Source organism: Saccopteryx bilineata, chromosome X (assembly GCF_036850765.1).
Source record: "Saccopteryx bilineata isolate mSacBil1 chromosome X, mSacBil1_pri_phased_curated, whole genome shotgun sequence".
In the NCBI taxonomy this organism is placed as follows: Eukaryota; Metazoa; Chordata; class Mammalia; order Chiroptera; family Emballonuridae; genus Saccopteryx; species Saccopteryx bilineata.
Window position 1 is genome coordinate 72,868,874 of NC_089502.1, and position 19,291 is coordinate 72,888,164.

General features: G+C 34.3%; 1 pseudogene; it reads right to left on the reverse strand.

The window, feature by feature from the left end:
• Nucleotides 1-407: 407 nt before the first annotated feature.
• The window catches only part of LOC136317695 (PRELI domain containing protein 3B pseudogene), a 138,486-nt pseudogene continuing 119,602 nt past the window's right edge, over nucleotides 408-19,291 (reverse strand).

The following is a 19,291-nucleotide window of genomic DNA, read 5'->3' on the forward strand; positions in this document are numbered from 1 at the left end:
TTATTTATTTATTTTAGTGACAGAGACAGAGAGAGTCAGATAGGGACAGACAGACAGGAAGGGAAAGAGATGAGAAGTATCAATTCTTCATTGAGGCCCCTTAGTCTTCTTAGTTGTTCATTGATTGCTTTCTCATATGTGCCTTGACCAGAGGGCTACAGGAGATTGAGTGACCACATTGTCGAGCCAGCTACCTTGGGCTCAAGCTGGTGAGCTTTGCTCAAACCAGATGAGCCCGTGGTCAAGCTGGCAACCTCAGGTTCTCGAACCTGGGTCATCTGTGTCCCAGTCCAATGCTCTATCTACTGTGCCACTGCCTGGTCAGGCTAGTTGTATTTTTAAATAACAAATAAATATAATGGCAACTAAAGAGATCTAGGAAACTGGGTCTTGCATACCAACTTCTATCATTTTTCTACAAATGCTGCTGCTGCCATCAGTGTCCTTATGCTCCCTCTTACTGAAACCACTAATTCTTCATTCTCAGAATTTAATTTATGTATTTCTAATTTCATTTCTTCTCAGCTTTTATTAGCTTTTGAAGATACTGCACTTTCCATCAGCCCTTCAAATGACTACTAAGACTGAATTCTTTTCACAGTGATCATGGCCTCTTTAGTCAAAATAGTTTCTTTCTGGGTCCTGCAACAGTACTTGTAAATGAAATATTAGTAGATTTAAGTTCCATTGTTTTCTCTACAGGATCAACTACACAATGTCCTTGCACATGTGTTTTGGTTTTTGCTGTACCGATAAGAGATTTCACAATGGAAGGCAGTCCCCTCTTTGTGCTGAGAAGTCCGTCTATGGCAGCGATTCTCAACCTGTGGGGTCACGACCCACAGGTTGAGAACCGCTGGTCTATGGCTATGCAACTTTCCAGAAGGATCTATCTATCTGTCTAATACATCAACTTTAACCATGCTTGGGTTTCGAGGGTTCAGGTATTTCTGCATTGCAGCTGTTATAACACTTTCCCACAAGTGGTCAGAGATCCAGATCTTTATTGTGTCTGAGTGGTGCAAAGAGACAAGAACACACGTGCTCTTGCCCCTGCTCCCTTGCTACTTTCCATTTTGTTAATTGTCTTTTGGCTGTTTTGTAAATCCACTGTTCCTTGTTAGTTCTTCTGTTTTCTTTTTGTGTCTGTGTTTTGTTTCATTTTGTTATCAATATACTTTGAGTTCTTTTTACACTCCTCTGTGTATTTGCTACAGGGTTCTTGCTTGTGGTTGTACTGAGGCTTTCATAAAAGATCTTAAAATTTTAGTATTTTATTTGAAACTGATAAATTAACTTCAATAAATTTCTAAACTTTATATTTTTACTTCTCCTTTCCTCACATTTTAGATTATTTTTGTTATATTTTACATAATTTATATATTTCTGGTTGTTGCAAACCCCTCCCCCCTTTTCTGTAACAGTCATTTTTCCAGCAATTAAGCCCTACATATTTACTCATAATCTTTACAGTATAAGACTTGAGTGGGGGCTCCAAAAAACTGACCTACAATTTTGGGAGAGCTGAATATTTACCCTAGGATCCTACTGGAGGAACCATAGGGTCAAGGGAGACCTCTTGATGTGGTGCTATACTGACATTGGGGAAAGGCAATACAGTCAGCATATAGCTATTATCCCTATCCCTAATGCATTGTCTTGGTCTCTGTGATGCAGGGGAGTTCTTTAAATTCACTCTTGTATTCTAAGATTTTATCCGTCATGTCTTGGCCATGAATACTTAGTTGTGTGTGTGTGTGTGTGTGTGTGTGTGTGTGTGTGTGTTAGAAAACTCAGAAATAACATTTGTTGCCATTTTTCTGAACTATGTTTAACTTTGTAAGAATGTATCAAATTCTCTTCTAAACTTGTACCATTTAGATTTCCCGCTTTAAAAATGAGATTTTCTGGCCCTGGCCGGTTGGCTCAGTGGTAGAATGTCAGCTGGCATATGGAAGTCCCAGGCACGATTCCTGGCCAGGGAATGCAGCAGAAGCACCCATCTGCTTCTCCACCTTTCCCCCTCTCCTTTCTCTCTGTCTCTTCCCTTCCCACAGCCAAGGCTCCATTGGAGCAAAGTTGGTCCAGGCACTAAGGACGGCTCCATAGCCTCTGCCTTAGGTGCTAGAATGCCTCTGGTTGCAACGGAGTATCACCCCAGATGGGCAGAGCATTGCCCCCTGGTGGGCATGCTGGATGGATCCCAGTCAGGCGCATGTGGGTGTCTATCTGTCTGCCTCCCTGCTCCTCACCTCAGAAAAAATACAAAAAAAACAAAATGAGATTTCCTGTTTCTCCACATCTTTGGCAGCATTTGGTGTTGTCAATGTTCTATAGTAAGTATGTGGTAGAAAGTTACTGTTATTTTAATTTACATTTTCTTTGTGAATCATATTTTTATTTGTTTACTTGCCATCTGTGTATATTCTTTAGTGAATTGTCTGTTAAGCTGTTTTCCCCATTTTTCAATGTAGTCATTTGTTTTATTTTTGTCAAGATTTTGGAATATTTTTGTTATATTTTTCATAAAAGCTAAGAACTGTATGATTTCACACATAGATGGGATATAAAACTGAGACTCATGGACGTAGATAAAAGTAAACTGTTTACCAGGGGAAAAGGGTTTAAGGGGAGGAGTGGGGAAAGGAGTAAAGAGTAAAAATTATTTACTTTGGGTGATAGCCACACAATGCAATCAGCAGTTCAATGCTATAGTTATGTTTACATGGAAAGTTTGTACTTCTATTGATCATTGTCACCTCATTAAATTTAATTTTTTAAATAAAGGTTTAAAAAGAAGAAATAAAGGTAAAAATTAAGAACAAGAAAGTGGCAACAAATATATATCTATCAACAAATAAATCAAAAACATTAAAATAAATAAACAAACAGAACAGATACAAACTCAGAGAAACAGAGAACATTCATTGCCAAATGAATGGGGGTTAGGGAAATAGATGGAAAAGGTGCCTAAATCAAGAGTACCAATAGGTAGTTACAATATAGTCATGGGAATGAATGTAAAGTACAGCATGAGGAATAGAGTCAATAATCTAATAACTGTGTATGGTTTCAGATTTGTATGATACTTATCAGAATGATCACTTAGTAAATTATATAATGTCTAATCACTGGTTATGCATGTGAAACTAATATAAAATTGTATGTCAATTTTAATTAAAAAATTAAAAAATGATTAAAAGTTTAAAAAGAAAGGAATAGAGAAATACTACAAAAACAATCAGAAAACAATAAAATGACAATCATTACATACCTATCAATAATTAATTTAATTGCACATAGATTAAATGGTCCAATCAAAAGATGAATAGATAAAGAAGTGTTATATTACCTGGCCATAAAAAAGTGTAATTTTATCATTTTTGCAAACATGAATAGGTCTAGAGGGCATTATATTAAGTGAAATAAGTCAAAAGAGAAAGGCAAATGCCATATTATTTCACTTATATGTAGAATCTAAAAAGACTAAATAAACAAAACAGAAACAAGTTCATAGATAGAGAACAAACTGATGCTTGCCAGATAGAAAGAAAGTTGGGAATCTGAATAAAAATATGAAGGAATTAAAAAGTACTGACTGAGAATTAGAAAAATATCATAGCAATGTAAAGTACAGTTTAGGAAATATAGTCAAAAATATCACAAAAATTATATGTATGGTGTCAAAGGGTACTAGACTTACCAGGTGTAAGGTGTAGAAATGTCTGATCATTATGCTGTACATCTGAAATTAATATAATATTGAACTAATATAATATTAACAATCATTTTTAAGAAAACATTAAAAAAACCGTTAAAAAATAAAAGCAATTTGATAAAACTTTAAGTTACAATCCATGGCAAAATACAGCTTTTCTTAGTACCTACCACTGTTGGCTCTCAGTCTTTATAATGTAAATGCTAAAATTTTCACATAACTATCTAAATTATTTTTGAAAAATCAATGTATAAATAAAAATGAGTAAAGAAACACATGCAGCATTATACTTATTCTGAATAATAAAATAAATAGTTTATCTAATTCAAAAATATATAATGGAATATTATTCATTTATGAGTAGGAAAAATATCCTGCCATTTGAGATAACATGGATGGTCCTTGAGAGCATTATCTTAGTGAGATAAACCAAACAGAAAAAGAAACTTTTTGTGTGATTACAATTAAAGTAATCTTAAAAAGCCAAACTCACAAAACAGCAAGTGGTTGTTACTAGAAGCTGAGGGGTGAGACAATTTGGTAGATGTTAAAGGGCAGAAATTTGAAAGTAATAGATGAAGATAATGTCTCAAAACCAGAAAAAATTCAGTCTTTATAACTTTTTACATTTTTTTCTTGTATTTTTTAATCTTTTTGTTTTCTTTTTTTCTTCCACCTTAGTCATTTTATTCTTTTATTTTCATTTTCAACATTATTACCCATAGGTGTTACATTTTTTATTCTTTTTTTAATGAATGTTATATTCCAGAAAAACTTAAATCATTTTTTTTTCTCTCTCTCTTTTTGTTTTTTCTTAACTCTTTCACTTTTTCTCTCATTCAAATCTCACCCACAAACAAATTACTTTATTCTGGATTCAAATTTCTTCTTTGTAGCATTTTATGTGCTTTTTACTTCGCTTTTTATCTCTCTAGTGTTTCCCCCAACTCTGGCTCTCTATTATAGTTTTTGTGCCACTTAATACAATAGAATTTTCATTTTTCATGGTATTTTTTTCTTTTTTCTCTTTTTCTTTTCTCTTACACTATTTCTCTCATTTGACCATCATTTACAAACAAATTATTTTATTCTTGATCCAAATTTTTTCCTTGTGGCATTTTGTGGGTTGTAGCCTCATTTTTTTGTCTCTTTGTCACTCCCCCCTACTTAGGCCTTCCATTATAGTTATCTTTGTTCCACTTAGCACAATAGAATTTTCAGATTTTCACTGCATTTTCTCAAAAAAAATTTTTATCAACTCTTATTAGTGTTATTAATAATACAACTCTCAAATGCCATTAAAGAAAAAGAAATTGAATATCATGGATACAAAAAATTTAAATAGCTTAGAAACCTTGGAGGTAAATGACAGAGAATATAAAATTGAAGTCCTAAAAATACCCAGAAACATACAAGAAAGTAAAGAAAAGCAATTTAGGGAGCTCAAAAAACAATTTAATGAACAGAAAAAATACTTCACCAAGAAAATTGAAACTATGAAAATGAATCAAACATATGAAAAACTCAATTCATAAACTGAAAAATGATGTAACAAGCTTAGCCAATAGAACAGGCCAGATAGAGAAGAGAATTAGTGACATAGAAGACAGACAACTAGAGGTGTTACAGAGAGAAGAGGAGAGAGACTCATAAATTTAAAAAAAAATTTGGATAGCTCTACGGGAATTGTCTGACTCCATCAGAAAGAGCAACATAAAAGTAATGGGTATATCAGAAGGAGAAGAGAGAGAAAATGGAGTGGAGAACATATTCAAACAAATAATAGACAAGAACTTCCCAAGCCCATGGAAAGAACTGAAGACTTGAATTCAAGAAGCAAACAGAACACCAAGTCATCTTAATCCTAACAAACCTATATGAAGGCACATCATAATGAAATTGGCACATACCAATGACAAAGAAAAAACTCTCAAGGCAGCCAGAGAAAAGAAGAATACAACATAAAAAGGAAGACCCATTAAATTATCAACAGATTTCTCAGCAGAAACTCTACAAGCTAAAAGAGAGTGGAACCTAATACTTAAAGTTTTGAAAGAGAGGAACTTCCTGCCAAGAATACTATACCCATCAAAACTATCCTTCAAATATGAAGGAGAAAGAAAAACATTCACAGATACTGAAATGAAGAAGGAATTTATCACCCGAAAACCCCCACTGCAGGAATTACTAAAGGGAGTTTTCTGACCAGACACAGAAACACACACAAAAAAACAAACAAACAAACAAAAAAAAACTACAAGTAAAAGTGTCATCAAGAGCACAATAAAAACAAGATTAATCTGTGACAAAAAAGGGGGGACAGGACAAATATTAACAGTAGCAAAGGAGGATGGAGTGCAGAAGCACTCATGAGATAATGTACTACAATGTACATCATATGTATGCTTTCCATTACTTAATGGTAACCACCCCTGAAAAAACCAACACAGATATACATGGCTTGATAAAAGAAGTAACAGAGAAAAGAAGTATGGATTATAACCAAACAAAAACAAATGATAGAAAAATAAAAGAGGAGAACCAAACCAAATACAAAACTGTCAGAAAGCAATATATAAAATGACAATAAGAAACCCTCAAATGTCAATAATTACACTAAACATAAATGGATTAAACTCACCAATAAAAAGACACAGAGTAGCAGAACGGATTAAAAAGAAAATCCAACTGTATGCTGTCTACAAAAAACACACATCTAAGCTACAAGGATAAAAACAAATTCAAAGTGAAAAGTTGGAAAACAATACTCCAAGCAAATAACATCCAAAAAAAAAAAAAAAAAAAAGCAGGTGTAGCAATACTCATACCTAATAATGCTGACTACAAGACAACAAAGGTAATCAGAGTAAAAAACGGACATTTCATAATGATAAAGGGGACACTAAATTAAGAAGACATACCACTTTTTAATATATATGCACCAAACCAAGGAGCACCAAAATATATAAGACAGCTACTGACTGACCTATAAACAAAAACTGACAAAAATACAATCATACTTGGAAACCTCAAAACACCATTGACAGCTCTAGATCATTCATCCAAGCAGAAAATGAATAAAGAAATATTGGCCTTAAATGAAACACCAAAACAATTAGATATGATAGACATCTACAAGACATTTCATCCCAGAATGCCAGAGTATACATTTTTCTCTAGTGTACATGGAACATTCTCAATAATTTACCACATATTGGGCCACAAAGATAACATCAACAAATTCAGAAAGATTGAAATTATACCAAGCATATTTTCTGATCATAAAGCCTTGAAACTAGAATTCAACTGCAAAAAAAAAAAAAAGAGGTAAAAAAAACCCCACAGCAATGTGGAAACTAAAAATCATACTTTTAAAAAATGAGTGGGTCAAAGAAGAAATAAGCACAGAGATCAAAAGATACATACGGGCAAACAAAATAACAATACAAAATATCAAATCTCTGGGATGCAGCAAAAGCAGTGATAAAAGGGAAGTTCATATCACTACAGGCATATATGAACAATCAAGAGAGATCCCAAGTAAACCACTTAACTTCACATCTTACGGAACTAGAAAAAGAAGAACAAAGACAACCCAAAACCAGCACAAGAAAGGAAACAATAAAAATCAGAGCAGAAATAAAAGAAATAGAGAACAGAAAAAGTATAGGAAAAATTAATAAAAACAGGAGCTGGTCTTTTGAAAAGATTAACAAAATTGACAAACCATTGGCAAGACTCACCAAGGAAAAAAGAGAAAGGACTCATATAAACAAAATCCAAAATAAAAGAGGAGAATTCAACACAGATAGCATAGATATACCCAAAGAATTATTGTAGAATACTATGAAAAACTATATGCCACCAAATTAAAAAATATAGAAGAAATGGATAAATTCCTAGAACAATACAATCTTCCTAGACTGAGTCAAGAAAAAGCAGAAAGCCTAAACAAACACATAAGCAGGAAGGAAATAGAAACAACTATTAAAATCCTCCAAAGAAATAAGAGTTTAGGGCCAGACGACTATACTAGTGAATTCTATCAAACATTCAAAGAAGTCTCAGTTCCTATTCTACTCAAAGTCTTCCCAAAAGTTGAAGAAGTAATACTGCCAAACACATTTTATGAGGCCAACATAACCCTCATACCAAAACCTGGCAAGGACAACACACACACACACACAAACTACAGACCAATATCTCTAATAAATAAAGACGCTAAAATACTAAACAAAATATTAGCAAATCGAATACAACAACACATTAAAAAAATCATTCATCATGATCAAGTGGGATTCATTCCAAAATCACAAGGATGGTTCAACATACATAAAATGGTTAACATAATACACCATATCATCAAAACAAAGAACAAAAACCATACGATCTTATCAATAAATGCAGAAAAGGCATTTGATAAAGTACATCATTTTATGTTTAAAACATGTAACAAAATGGGTATAGAAGGAAAATATCTCAACATAATAAAGGCCATCTATGATAAACCATTAGCTAACATCGTATTAAATGGCATAAAACTGAGGACTTTTTCCCTAAACTCAGGAACAAGAAAAGGTTGTCCACTCATTCCAATCTTATTCAACATAGTGCTGGAAATTCCAGCCAGAGCAATCAGACATAAGAAAAAATAAAAGACATTCACATGGGGAAAGAAGAAGTAAAGGTTTCACTTTTTGCTGATAATATAATTCTATACATCGAAAACCCCAAAGACTCCACAAAAAGACTACTAGAAACAATAAATCAATACAATAAGGTCACAGGATACAAAATTAATATACAAAAGTCCATTGCCTTCTTATATGCCAACAATGAAACATCAGAAAACAAGCTCAAAAAACAGTCCCCTTCATGGTTGCAACAAAAAATAAAAAATAAAATACCTTGAAATAAACATAACAAAGAATGGAAAGGACCTATATAATGAAAATTACAAAGCATTGTTAAGGGAAATCGAAAAAGATATAATGAAATGGAAACATATTTCTTGTTCTTGAATAGGAAGAATAAATAGAGTCAAAATGATTATATTACCCAAAGTGATATCCAAATTTAATGCAATTCCCATCAAAATTCCACTGTCATTTTTTAAAGAAATGGAACAAAAATCATCAGGTTTATATGGAACTATAAAAAACCCTGAATAGCCAGAGCAATCCTATGAGAAAAGAACAAAGCTGGGAGCATTACAATACCTGACTTCAAATTATATTATAGAGCTACGATAATCAAAACAGCATGGTATTGGCAGAACAATAGACACTCAGACCAATGGAACAGAATAGACAGCCCAGAAATAAAACCACATGTATATGGTCAAATAATTTTTGCTAAAGGGGCCAACAACACACAATGGAGAAAAGAAACCCTCTTCAGCAAATGGTGCTGGGAAAACTGGAAAGCCACATGTAAAAGAATGAAGCTAGACTACAGTTTGTCCCCTAGTACTAAAATTAATTCAAAATGGATCAAAGACCTAAATATAAAGCCCGAAACAATAAATTACATAGAAGAAAACATAGGTACTAAATTCATGGACCTTGGTTACAAAAGGCACTTTATGAATTTGACTCCAAAGGCAAGGGAAGTGAAGGCAAAGATAAATGAATGGGACTACATCAGACTAAGAAGTTATTGCACAGCAAAAGACACTGACAACCAAACAAACAGACAGCCAACTAAATGGGAAATGTTATTTTCAAACAACACAGATAAGGGCCTAATATCCAAGATATACAAAGAACTCATAAAACTTAACAACAAACAAGCAAACAATTTAATAAAAAAATGGGAAGAAGACATAAACAGACACTTCTCCCAGGAAGAAATACAAATGACCAACAGATATATGAAACGATGCCCATCTTTATTAGCTGTTAGAGAAATGCAAATCAAAACTACAATGAGATACCACCTCACACCTGTTAGATTAGCTATTATCCACAGGACAGGTAACAGCAAGTGTTGGAGGGGCTGTGGAGAAAAAGGAACCCTCATCCACTGTTGGTGGGGATATAAAGTAGTACAAGCACTATGGGAGAAATATGGTGGTTCCTCAGAAAATTAAATATAGAACTATCATATGACCCAGCAATCCCTCTACTGTGTATATACCCCCCAAACGCAAAAACACTGGTACGTAAAGACACATGCAGTCCCATGTTCATTGCAGTATTGTTCACAGAAGGCAAGATATGGAAACAACCAAAAAGCCCTTCAATACATGATTCATAAAGAAGAGGTGGTACATATATTCTATGAAATACTACTCAGCCATAAGAAATAATGACATCGGATCATTCACAACAGCATGGATGGACCTTGATAACATTATACTGAGTGAAATAAGTAAATCAGAAAAAACTAAGAAATATATTATTCTATACATAGGTGGGACATAAAAATGAGACTCAGGAACATGGACAAGGGTGTGGTGGTTACCAGGGGTGGGGATGGCTAGGGAGGTGATGGGAGAGGAGAGGGGCACAAAGAAAATCAGATAGAAGGTGACAGAAGACTATATGACTTTGGATGATGGATGTGCAACAAAATCAAATGTCAAAATAACCTAGAGATGTTTTCTCTGAACCTATGTACCCTGATTGATTAATGTAACCCCATTAAAATTAATTTTAAAATAAAATAAAAGAAATGAGAGTTTAGATAAATGAAGTAACTTATCACAAGTCACTCATCTAGTGACTTCTATAGCTAGGAATCAAACAGAGTACAAGATCAAGTCCTAAATTCTTATCTTGGCATGCAAGGCTCTTCATGATCTTCTTCTAGCCTTTCTTGAAAGGTAGTATAATGGAGAGGTTCTGGGCATGATTTCAGTCTGGATACAAATTGCCTGGATTTGAATTTTGGCTCTGCCACTTACTAGCTGTGAGATACTGAGCAAGTTAATTAATTCCCATAGGCTTCAGTTTCTGAACTGTCAATTGAGGATGATGATGACCATATTAGTCTATCTTATAGGTTTTTTGTGAAGATTAAATAATTTATTATATAATACATTCTCAGCACTATGCTTAGGATTTAGTGAGTGACCTACAAATGTTAACTATCAGTGTTATTATCTAGCCTCATTTTTTTCTATATTTCTCACTACATACCCAGTATTCTGCATTGTCCTGACTCCATGCATGTATCCAGGCTGTTCATTCTACCTCATATGTATGTGTGGAAATTCAATTCATTTTTCCTACCCCAGCTCAAGTGCTGAATATCCTTCTTGGATACCTCTCCCATTATAGAACTTATCAATTTCTGTTTTTGATTAAATTGAATGGGTGCTAGTCTCTTCTTTGCCTTCTTTTATTCAAGGACAACTTATTCCTTTATTTGTTATTCACAGTGTGCAGCACAATACATGGCATGGGGCCTTCAAGTGCAGTAAACTGTTGTTGAATTATATTTGTCCTTTTCTTGTTACTCCTAGCAGTGCAAGCTGCAGCCTGAAACAAGCTGCTTGAAGCTTTGCTCTGAAGTTATGCCAGTTGTGGCTTTCATCTCCTCTTTGCAGCTACTTTTATTTTGTGTTAATACATATTTTTCATGTGGGCATCTCTCATATAAATCCCTGCAGGTTGGGGTGACTAGAATAGGTCTTCCCCAGGCAAACCACCTTATATTTAATAGTTGTCTTTAGGGTCTGTTCTTCTGGTAGACACTTGAGTGAGAGTGAAATTAGAGGGAACCTCTAATTTCTTTACACTGATTCTGAGGACAACAAATCCCCCCCAAATAATTGCACAGAACTGGGGCTCTCTAGATTTCTGGCATATGAAGTAACTTCCAAGTTGGCCATATTTAATTTCATGTAGCCCCATACAACATACTCTTAAATAAGCAATGCCTATATTTCTGCTTCTCATGAGAATGCAGACAAGAGTGTCTCAGGATGACCTGTCCTCTGATACTTAGGGTGGGGATAGAGACTCAATGGGGAGTTCAGGTAAGCACGAGTGGAGATGACAAGAAACTTGGACTTTCAGAGAGAATTTGTAATACTTTATCTTCAAAATATTGAGGATGAACTCAGCAGGGAGCTATTATTTAATGAGCCAGTACATTTGTTTGCTCCTCCATATCTATAGGGGGGGTCTTTTAGCTTTAGACTCATGTTATCTGAATATATTGACTTCTACACCTTTTCTTTACTATCACTTCTTGAAATTTCTGGTCAATTCTCAAGCTTTGTTGTACACATTGGCATGTGATTTGCTGTATTTTTTCCTGCCATTACTGTAGATGACTTCAGAGTTCTGAGAGATAACCCAGATAACATCTGGCCTCTCAGATCCTTCAAATTACTCATCTGTAATATGTTTATTTACCATTTCTTCTCAGCCACCTTTGCTATTGTCATCATCCAGAACTGCTCCACTTTTTTTTCTTCTTATTCCTCCTCCATCTCTCTCCATCTTCTCCCCACCAATTACCATACTGTTGTCTGTGTCCCTGATATCTCTCTCTCTTTCTCTCTCTCTCTCTCTCTCAGATCAATCCTATCAAACATCCAGTTACTACTACACATCTTTTCAGTTTTCCCTTTAGTTACTCCCAGGCAAGCCCTTTGCATTCTCCTTATCTAAGCAGGCCTGTCCTATCACACAATCTTGTTAATGACCTCTCGAAAAGGTAGCATTCATGTTCCTAGATTTCTCATCTTCCTGTCTCACCCTATAACTTTAGTCTACTACAGCAAGAGTTAATATTATAGATGTTCTTCCTCCTCAGACTGAGAATGTACAAGTAAGTCAAATTACTAATACTCTGACATTAGCCATTGATCTGTATAGAGTTGCTCAGATTAAAATTAACTGATGATTACTTTAACCATACCCTGGTCTCAGAACAAAAGCTAAATGGTGAGAATACAATAATTATCTTTCTAGAGTACTGTGTATAGTAGAGTGTATAATTATAAGGGTTGCCCCTTTAGGGGCATTAGATGTCTAAGCAGATGCCATTTTTAATAGAACCCTGGCCCTTTGGTCAGTATAGCATTCTTTTAATAATTTAAATCCTGCTTATCTTAAATAAAAAACAGACAAACACAGCTTTATTATAATGCAGAAGTTTGATCAAGGCCCAAGCACTACATTTCAAATGTAATAGTGGCTTTTAGCATTGTAATTGAAAAGAGCTAGTGAATTAATAGAGCTCCAGCAACTGAGGTTGTGAATACCTGACTGTTCTTGATAAGAGCTATGGCTATACCCAGGGCCTGCTCTATAGAGCAGCCTAAAATAACTAGGCCCATTCTTGGTGTCAAACATTGTTGTCATCTTTGCTAGAAACTTCTTTTGGAATTATTTTCTATAACCAAGGAATACAGACTCTCTTTTCTTTTCTATAGTCTGTGAAAGTGAAAAAACCTTTTTAAAAAGACATTTATTTAAAAAATAAAATCATCAAATTAACATTGATCAATAAGAGTACATAAGTTTCAGGTGAACGTTTCTACAGCATTTGAACTGTTGATTATGTTGTATACCCATCACCCAAAGTCAAATCATTTTCCATCACCTTGTATTTGTCCCTCTATATATCCTTCCCCTACCCCTCCCCACATGCCCCTACTCCTGGTAACCACTTCACTTTTATCTATGTTCATGAGTCTCAGTTTTATATCCCACCTATGTGTGAAATCATACAGTTTTTAGCTTTTTCTGATTTACTGATTTTACTCTGAAGAATGTTCTCAAAGTCCAATCATGTTGCATGTTGTTGTCATACTTTCTTATGTCTGAGTAGTATTCCATTGTCTATATGTACCACATCCTCTTTATCCAATCCTCTACCAAGGGACATTTTGGTTGTTTCCATGTCTTGTACACTACGAATAATGTAATGAACATGGAGGTGAATGTATCTTTATATACTAATGTGAGAGAAGCTTAAATTTTTTTATTCCTCTTGGTCTAGACAAAGGTGACTTTAAAACTTGTGTTAGTTTTATTCATTCCTATAAGTCTGTAATTTCTTTTAAAAAGCTCACTCATTCAAAAGGAGAAAATTATGTTCTTAGTTTCTGTTTTGGGACTAGAAAATTGTTCTTAATCAGGTAAGGATGGATGTGGAAGGGCAGACATAAGAAGACAAGTGCAACTGAGTCCCATCAGAAGACACATGGATCATCACTGAGGTGCAGGGTAGGAGTCTGGGGTCCACTGCAGTTTTCAGAACTGAAATATCTTCTCCTCATCATAACTAAACCCTCCCTACATAGCCTTTAAAATTTAATATTTGAAAATATTAACCAAAATTATGTTATTAATAATCTTACCAACTAAGACTAAAATTATTTTTTTGACAGAGACAGAGAGAGAGAGTCAGAGAGAGGGACAGATAGGGACAGACAGACAGGAAGGGAGAGAAATGAGAAGCATCAGTTCTTCATCACAGCTCCCTAGTTGTTCAATGATTCCTTTCTCATATGTGCCTTAACTGGGAGACTACAGCAGGGTGAGTGACCCCTTGCTCAAGCCAGCAACCTTTAGGCTCAAGCCAGTGACCATAGGGTCATGTCTATGATCCCACACTCAAGCCAGTGACCTCTCACTTCAGCTGGTGAGCCCATGCTCAAGCCAGATGAGCCTGCATTCAAGCCGGAGACCTTGGAGTTTTGAACCTGGGTCCTGCGTGTCTTAGTTCGACACTTTATCCACTGTACCACCGTCTGGTCAGGTGTGACTAAAATTATTTAATCAAACAGATTATTTTTCTGCCTAATTCCATGCTCTTTTATTGCAATATCTGAACTTTAAACCTTCTTTTATTTTCAACAGAGACAAAACTCTTGAGCAGCACTCTTCTTAGAGTAAATCTTCAGATCTTGTAAAAGCATCAAATTACCTCCCCTAATAGGTAAGAGTCCAGACAGGAAGCAGATGGCATGCTAAATTTGGAAACTTGAGTTTATTAGAAAAAATAACCTATTTATAGAAGATGTAGACAATGTAGTGTAGTATTAAGATTATATCTTTAGGGAGCTTACCCCTGTTCAAGGCCTGAAATCATCAAGAGGTACACATGAAGATGGAGCCATCCCACAGCCAACATCATACTCAATGGGAAAAACAAGAAGTGTTTCCTTTAAGATCAAGAACAAGACAAGGATATCCACTTTTACCACTCTTATTTAATGCAGAACTGGTAGTCTTAGCCACAAAAATCAGATGAGAAAAAGAAATAAAAGGCATCCAAATTGAAAAGGCAAAAGTAAAATTATCATTATTTGCTGATAATATGATACTGTCTATAAAAACCTTAAATATTCTAACAAAAAACCACTCATTCTAATAAATAAATTTAGAAATTTAGCAAGACTCAAAAATTATATCAGAAATCAGTTGTATTTTATGCACTGATAATAAGCTATCAGAACATGAGAAAAAGAAAATAATTCCATTTATTATTGTAAAAATGTAACTAGTAATAAATTTAATCAAGTAGGTAAAAATATGTACTCAGAAAATTATAAGGTACTAAAAAACAAAGTTGAAGAAGATACAATAAGTGGAAGTATATACCATGTTCATGGTTAAGAAAATTAATATAATTACTCTATCCATACTATCCAAAACAATCTACAGATTCAACACAATTTTTATTCTAATACTACTGGTGTAACTCACAGATTTAGAACAAACATTTAAAAAATTTACATGGAACCACAAAAAAAAATCTTGAAAACCAACAGTAATCTTGGGAAAGAAAATCAAGGTTGAAGCTTTCACACTACAGTGGTACCTTGAAGTAAAAATTTAATTCGTTCTGTAACCAAGCTTTTAAGTCAGTCAACTTGTATATCAAACTGCTGATACTGGACCTGTGCGCCAATGCCCCAACTAGCAGCAGCTTTCCGAATCACAACTCATATCTCAGAATTTCATTCGGATCTCAAACAAAAATATGGACCAACTTGCAGCTCGTATCTTAGAAAAAAATTTGTACATTGGTCTTTTTGTATCTCAAAGTACCACTGTACTTGATATCAAACTATATAACAATACCATAGTAATAAAAACAGTGTGGCCTGAACAGGCAGTGGTGCAGTGGATAGAGCATCAGACTGGGATGCAGAGGATCCAGGTTCAAGACCCCAAGGTCACCAGCTTGAGCACAGGCTCATCTGGTTTGAGCAAAGCTCACCAGCTTGGACCCAAGCTGGCTTGAGCAAGGGGTTACTCGATCTGCTGAAGGCCCACAGTCAAGGCACATATGAGAAAGCAATCAATGAACAACTAAGGTGTTGCAACAAAAAACTGATGATTGATGCTTCTCATCTCTCTCTGTTCCTGTCTGTCTGTCCCTATTTATCCCTCTCTCTGGCTCTCTCTCTCTGTCTATGTAAAGAAACAAAACAAAACAAAACAAAACAAAAAACCCAGCATGATATTAGCACTAAGCAGGCAAGTTTAGATCATTAGAACAGAATGGAGACAACAGAAATAGTCTCTGCCTTTATGGTCAATTAATATTTGATAAAAGATTCAAGAACATACTATGGAATAAAGACAATGTATTGAATAAATGGTATAGGGGAAATTGGACAAATATATGTATAACAAGTGAAACTAAACCACTAACTTACACCATGTAGAAGAATTAAAATGAATTAAAGACTGAAATTTAAGTCATGAAAACATAAATATCTTAGAAATAAGCATAAGGGGTAAAATTTCAGACATTTCTCATAGGAATTTTTTTTAGTTATATATCCTTGGGTGAGGGAACCAAAGGAAAAAAATAAACACATGGGACTACCTCGGACTACATATAAATATTTTACACAGTAAAAGAAACCATCAATAAAATGAAAAGGGTATCCACTGAATTGGAGAACATATTTGTCAGTGATATATCTGATAAAGAGTTACCATATTTCCCTATATATAAGACAACCTCATGCATAAGAAGCACTTTAATTTTGAGACCCAAAATTTGAAAAAAGGAATTACATAAAGTTATCAAACTCAAGTTTTATTCACCATAAAATTCATACAACTTTTCATCACTGTCAAAACTTCCATCCATTATCTTGTCCTCATCTGTGTCTGATGATGAATCACTGTCTTCAATAAAGAGGGCAAAAACAAGCTCAAAAAAGTAACAAATGCAAGTAAAAAAACTCTACAACCAGCATATAAGACACACCCAGTTTTTAGACTCCAAATTTTTTGAAAAAAGGTGTATCTTATACATGGGGAAATATGGTAATTTCTAAACTACATAACAAACTTATACAACTCAACAGGAAGAAGACAAACAATCCAAGTAAAATAAATGGACAAATAACCTGAACAGACACTTCTCCAAAGAGGATATACAGATCGCAAATAGACATGTAAAAAAAAAAAGTTCAATATTATTGTCATCAGAGACAGAAATAAAAACCACAATGAGATATCACCTCATGCCTGTCAGAATGGCTATTATCAATAAATCAACAAACAGCAAGTATTGCTGAGGATGTGTAAAAAAAAGAAAAAGAACCTTCATGTATGTGGTGGGAATACAGACTCAGGGACTGTTGCATCCACTGTGAAAAACAGTATGGAGTTTCCTCAAAAACTAAAAATAAAACTGTCTTTTGACCCAGCAAATCCACTTCTAAGAATATAGTACAAGACTATTGAAATCCTGTTTTGAAAGAATACATTTACCTCTATGTTCATCGCAGTGTTATTTATGATAGCCGCAATCTAGAAACAGTCTAAGTGCCCATTAGTAAATGAGTGGATTAAAAATAAAGAAAAGTGCCTGACCAGGCAGTGGCACAGTGGATAGAGCATTGAACTGGGACACAGGGGACCCTGAAGTCACCAGCTTGAGTGTGAACTCATCTGGTTTGAGCAAGGTTCACCAGCTTGAGCCCAAGGTTGCTGGCTTGAGCAAGGGGTCACTCAGTCTGCTGTAGCCCCCCAGTCAAGGCACATATGAGAAAACAATCAATGAGCAATTAAGGTGCCACAATGAAGAATTGATGCTTCTCATCTCTTTCCCTTCCTGTCTGTCTGTCCCTATCTGTCCCTTTCTCAGTCTCTGTCACAAAAAAAAAATAATATTAAAGAAATGCTGTGGTACATTTATATGATGGATACTACACACCCATAAAAAAGAAATTCTTACTTTTTGTGACAGCATGAATGGATCTGGAGATTATTATGCTAAATGACATAAGCCAGGCAGAGAAAGACAAATATCATATGATCTCACTTATATGCCGAATCGAATGAACAAAATAAACCAATGAACAAAATAGAAACAGAGACATGGATACATGGAACAGACTGACAGCTTTCAGAGGAGAGAGAGTTGGAAGGTTGGATGAAAAAGGGTGAAGAGAATATATATATATATATATATATATATATATATATATATATATATATATATTCTATATAATATATAGAACATATAGACAGACAATAGTGTGAAAATACCCAGAGTAAATAGGGGGTTGAGAGATAGAAGTGGAAAAAGAGGGGAAAAGGAGGATCAGAAAGAGACTGCCTTGGGCGCTGGGTGCACAATGGGTGCAGATGATGTTTTGTTGAGTTATACTCTTAAAAGCTGTATGGTTTTGTGAACCAGTGTGACACCAATAAATTTAATAAACAAGGATGTAGCTATGGCAGAACACTTTCTTCAAGAGAGGAAATTCAGATGATAAATACTTTAATTTTACTATCTTCCCTCACTCTATTCTTTTTTCAGGGTACCCTATTGATCAAATCTAACCATAAAGTACTTGAGTCAGTGTCCTGATGAACATGAGAGTCAAACATGAATCTGGAGAAGAAAACAGAAGGTATCCAGCTTAACCCAAACCAAATTTATTTTTGTTTAAGTCTAAGAATATGAGTTATAAATTCCTTTGCCCAGGGTTTTACATAAGAATAAACTAAGGCTCACAGAAGGAAAGTGTCACAAGCAAAGCAGTGGCAGATCCCAATAATTCCTTCTTATCATTCTATGGAGTTCATTTTAATTTTTCGATTACTTTTATGATTGAAAAATTATTTTAGAAATTGTGTGTCCTCTTCAAAATAATACAAGAAAATACTGGAGATAAAAACAAATGTTAAATGCATGCTTTACTTTGTGGAATGGATGTTTCCATAAGAGAAAAAATGCATAAATTAGGTTGTGCTCTACTACTAAAATCTACTAAGTAATTAAAGATATGTTTTTCTTAGCAATTAGTTTTTGATGTCAACTTTTTAAAGAAAAAAATAACAAGTACTATGTAATATGTGATATACAAAAATATAATTTTAAAGATTCAATAATAAACCTAAGAATATCTTAAAACATAAATGCAGAATTTATTAATAAAGACACAGGCATATTGAACATAAACACAATGTTTAAAATGGTTTAATAACTCATATTTCCTAAAACAAAAAGCTTTATCAAATCACATATTTGAAGGAAAATATAAAATGTCCACTTAAGTATTAATACCCAATATGTCACAAAGAGCAAATACCAAACTGAGACTTAAAATATAAAACTGGAAATTGAATTGCT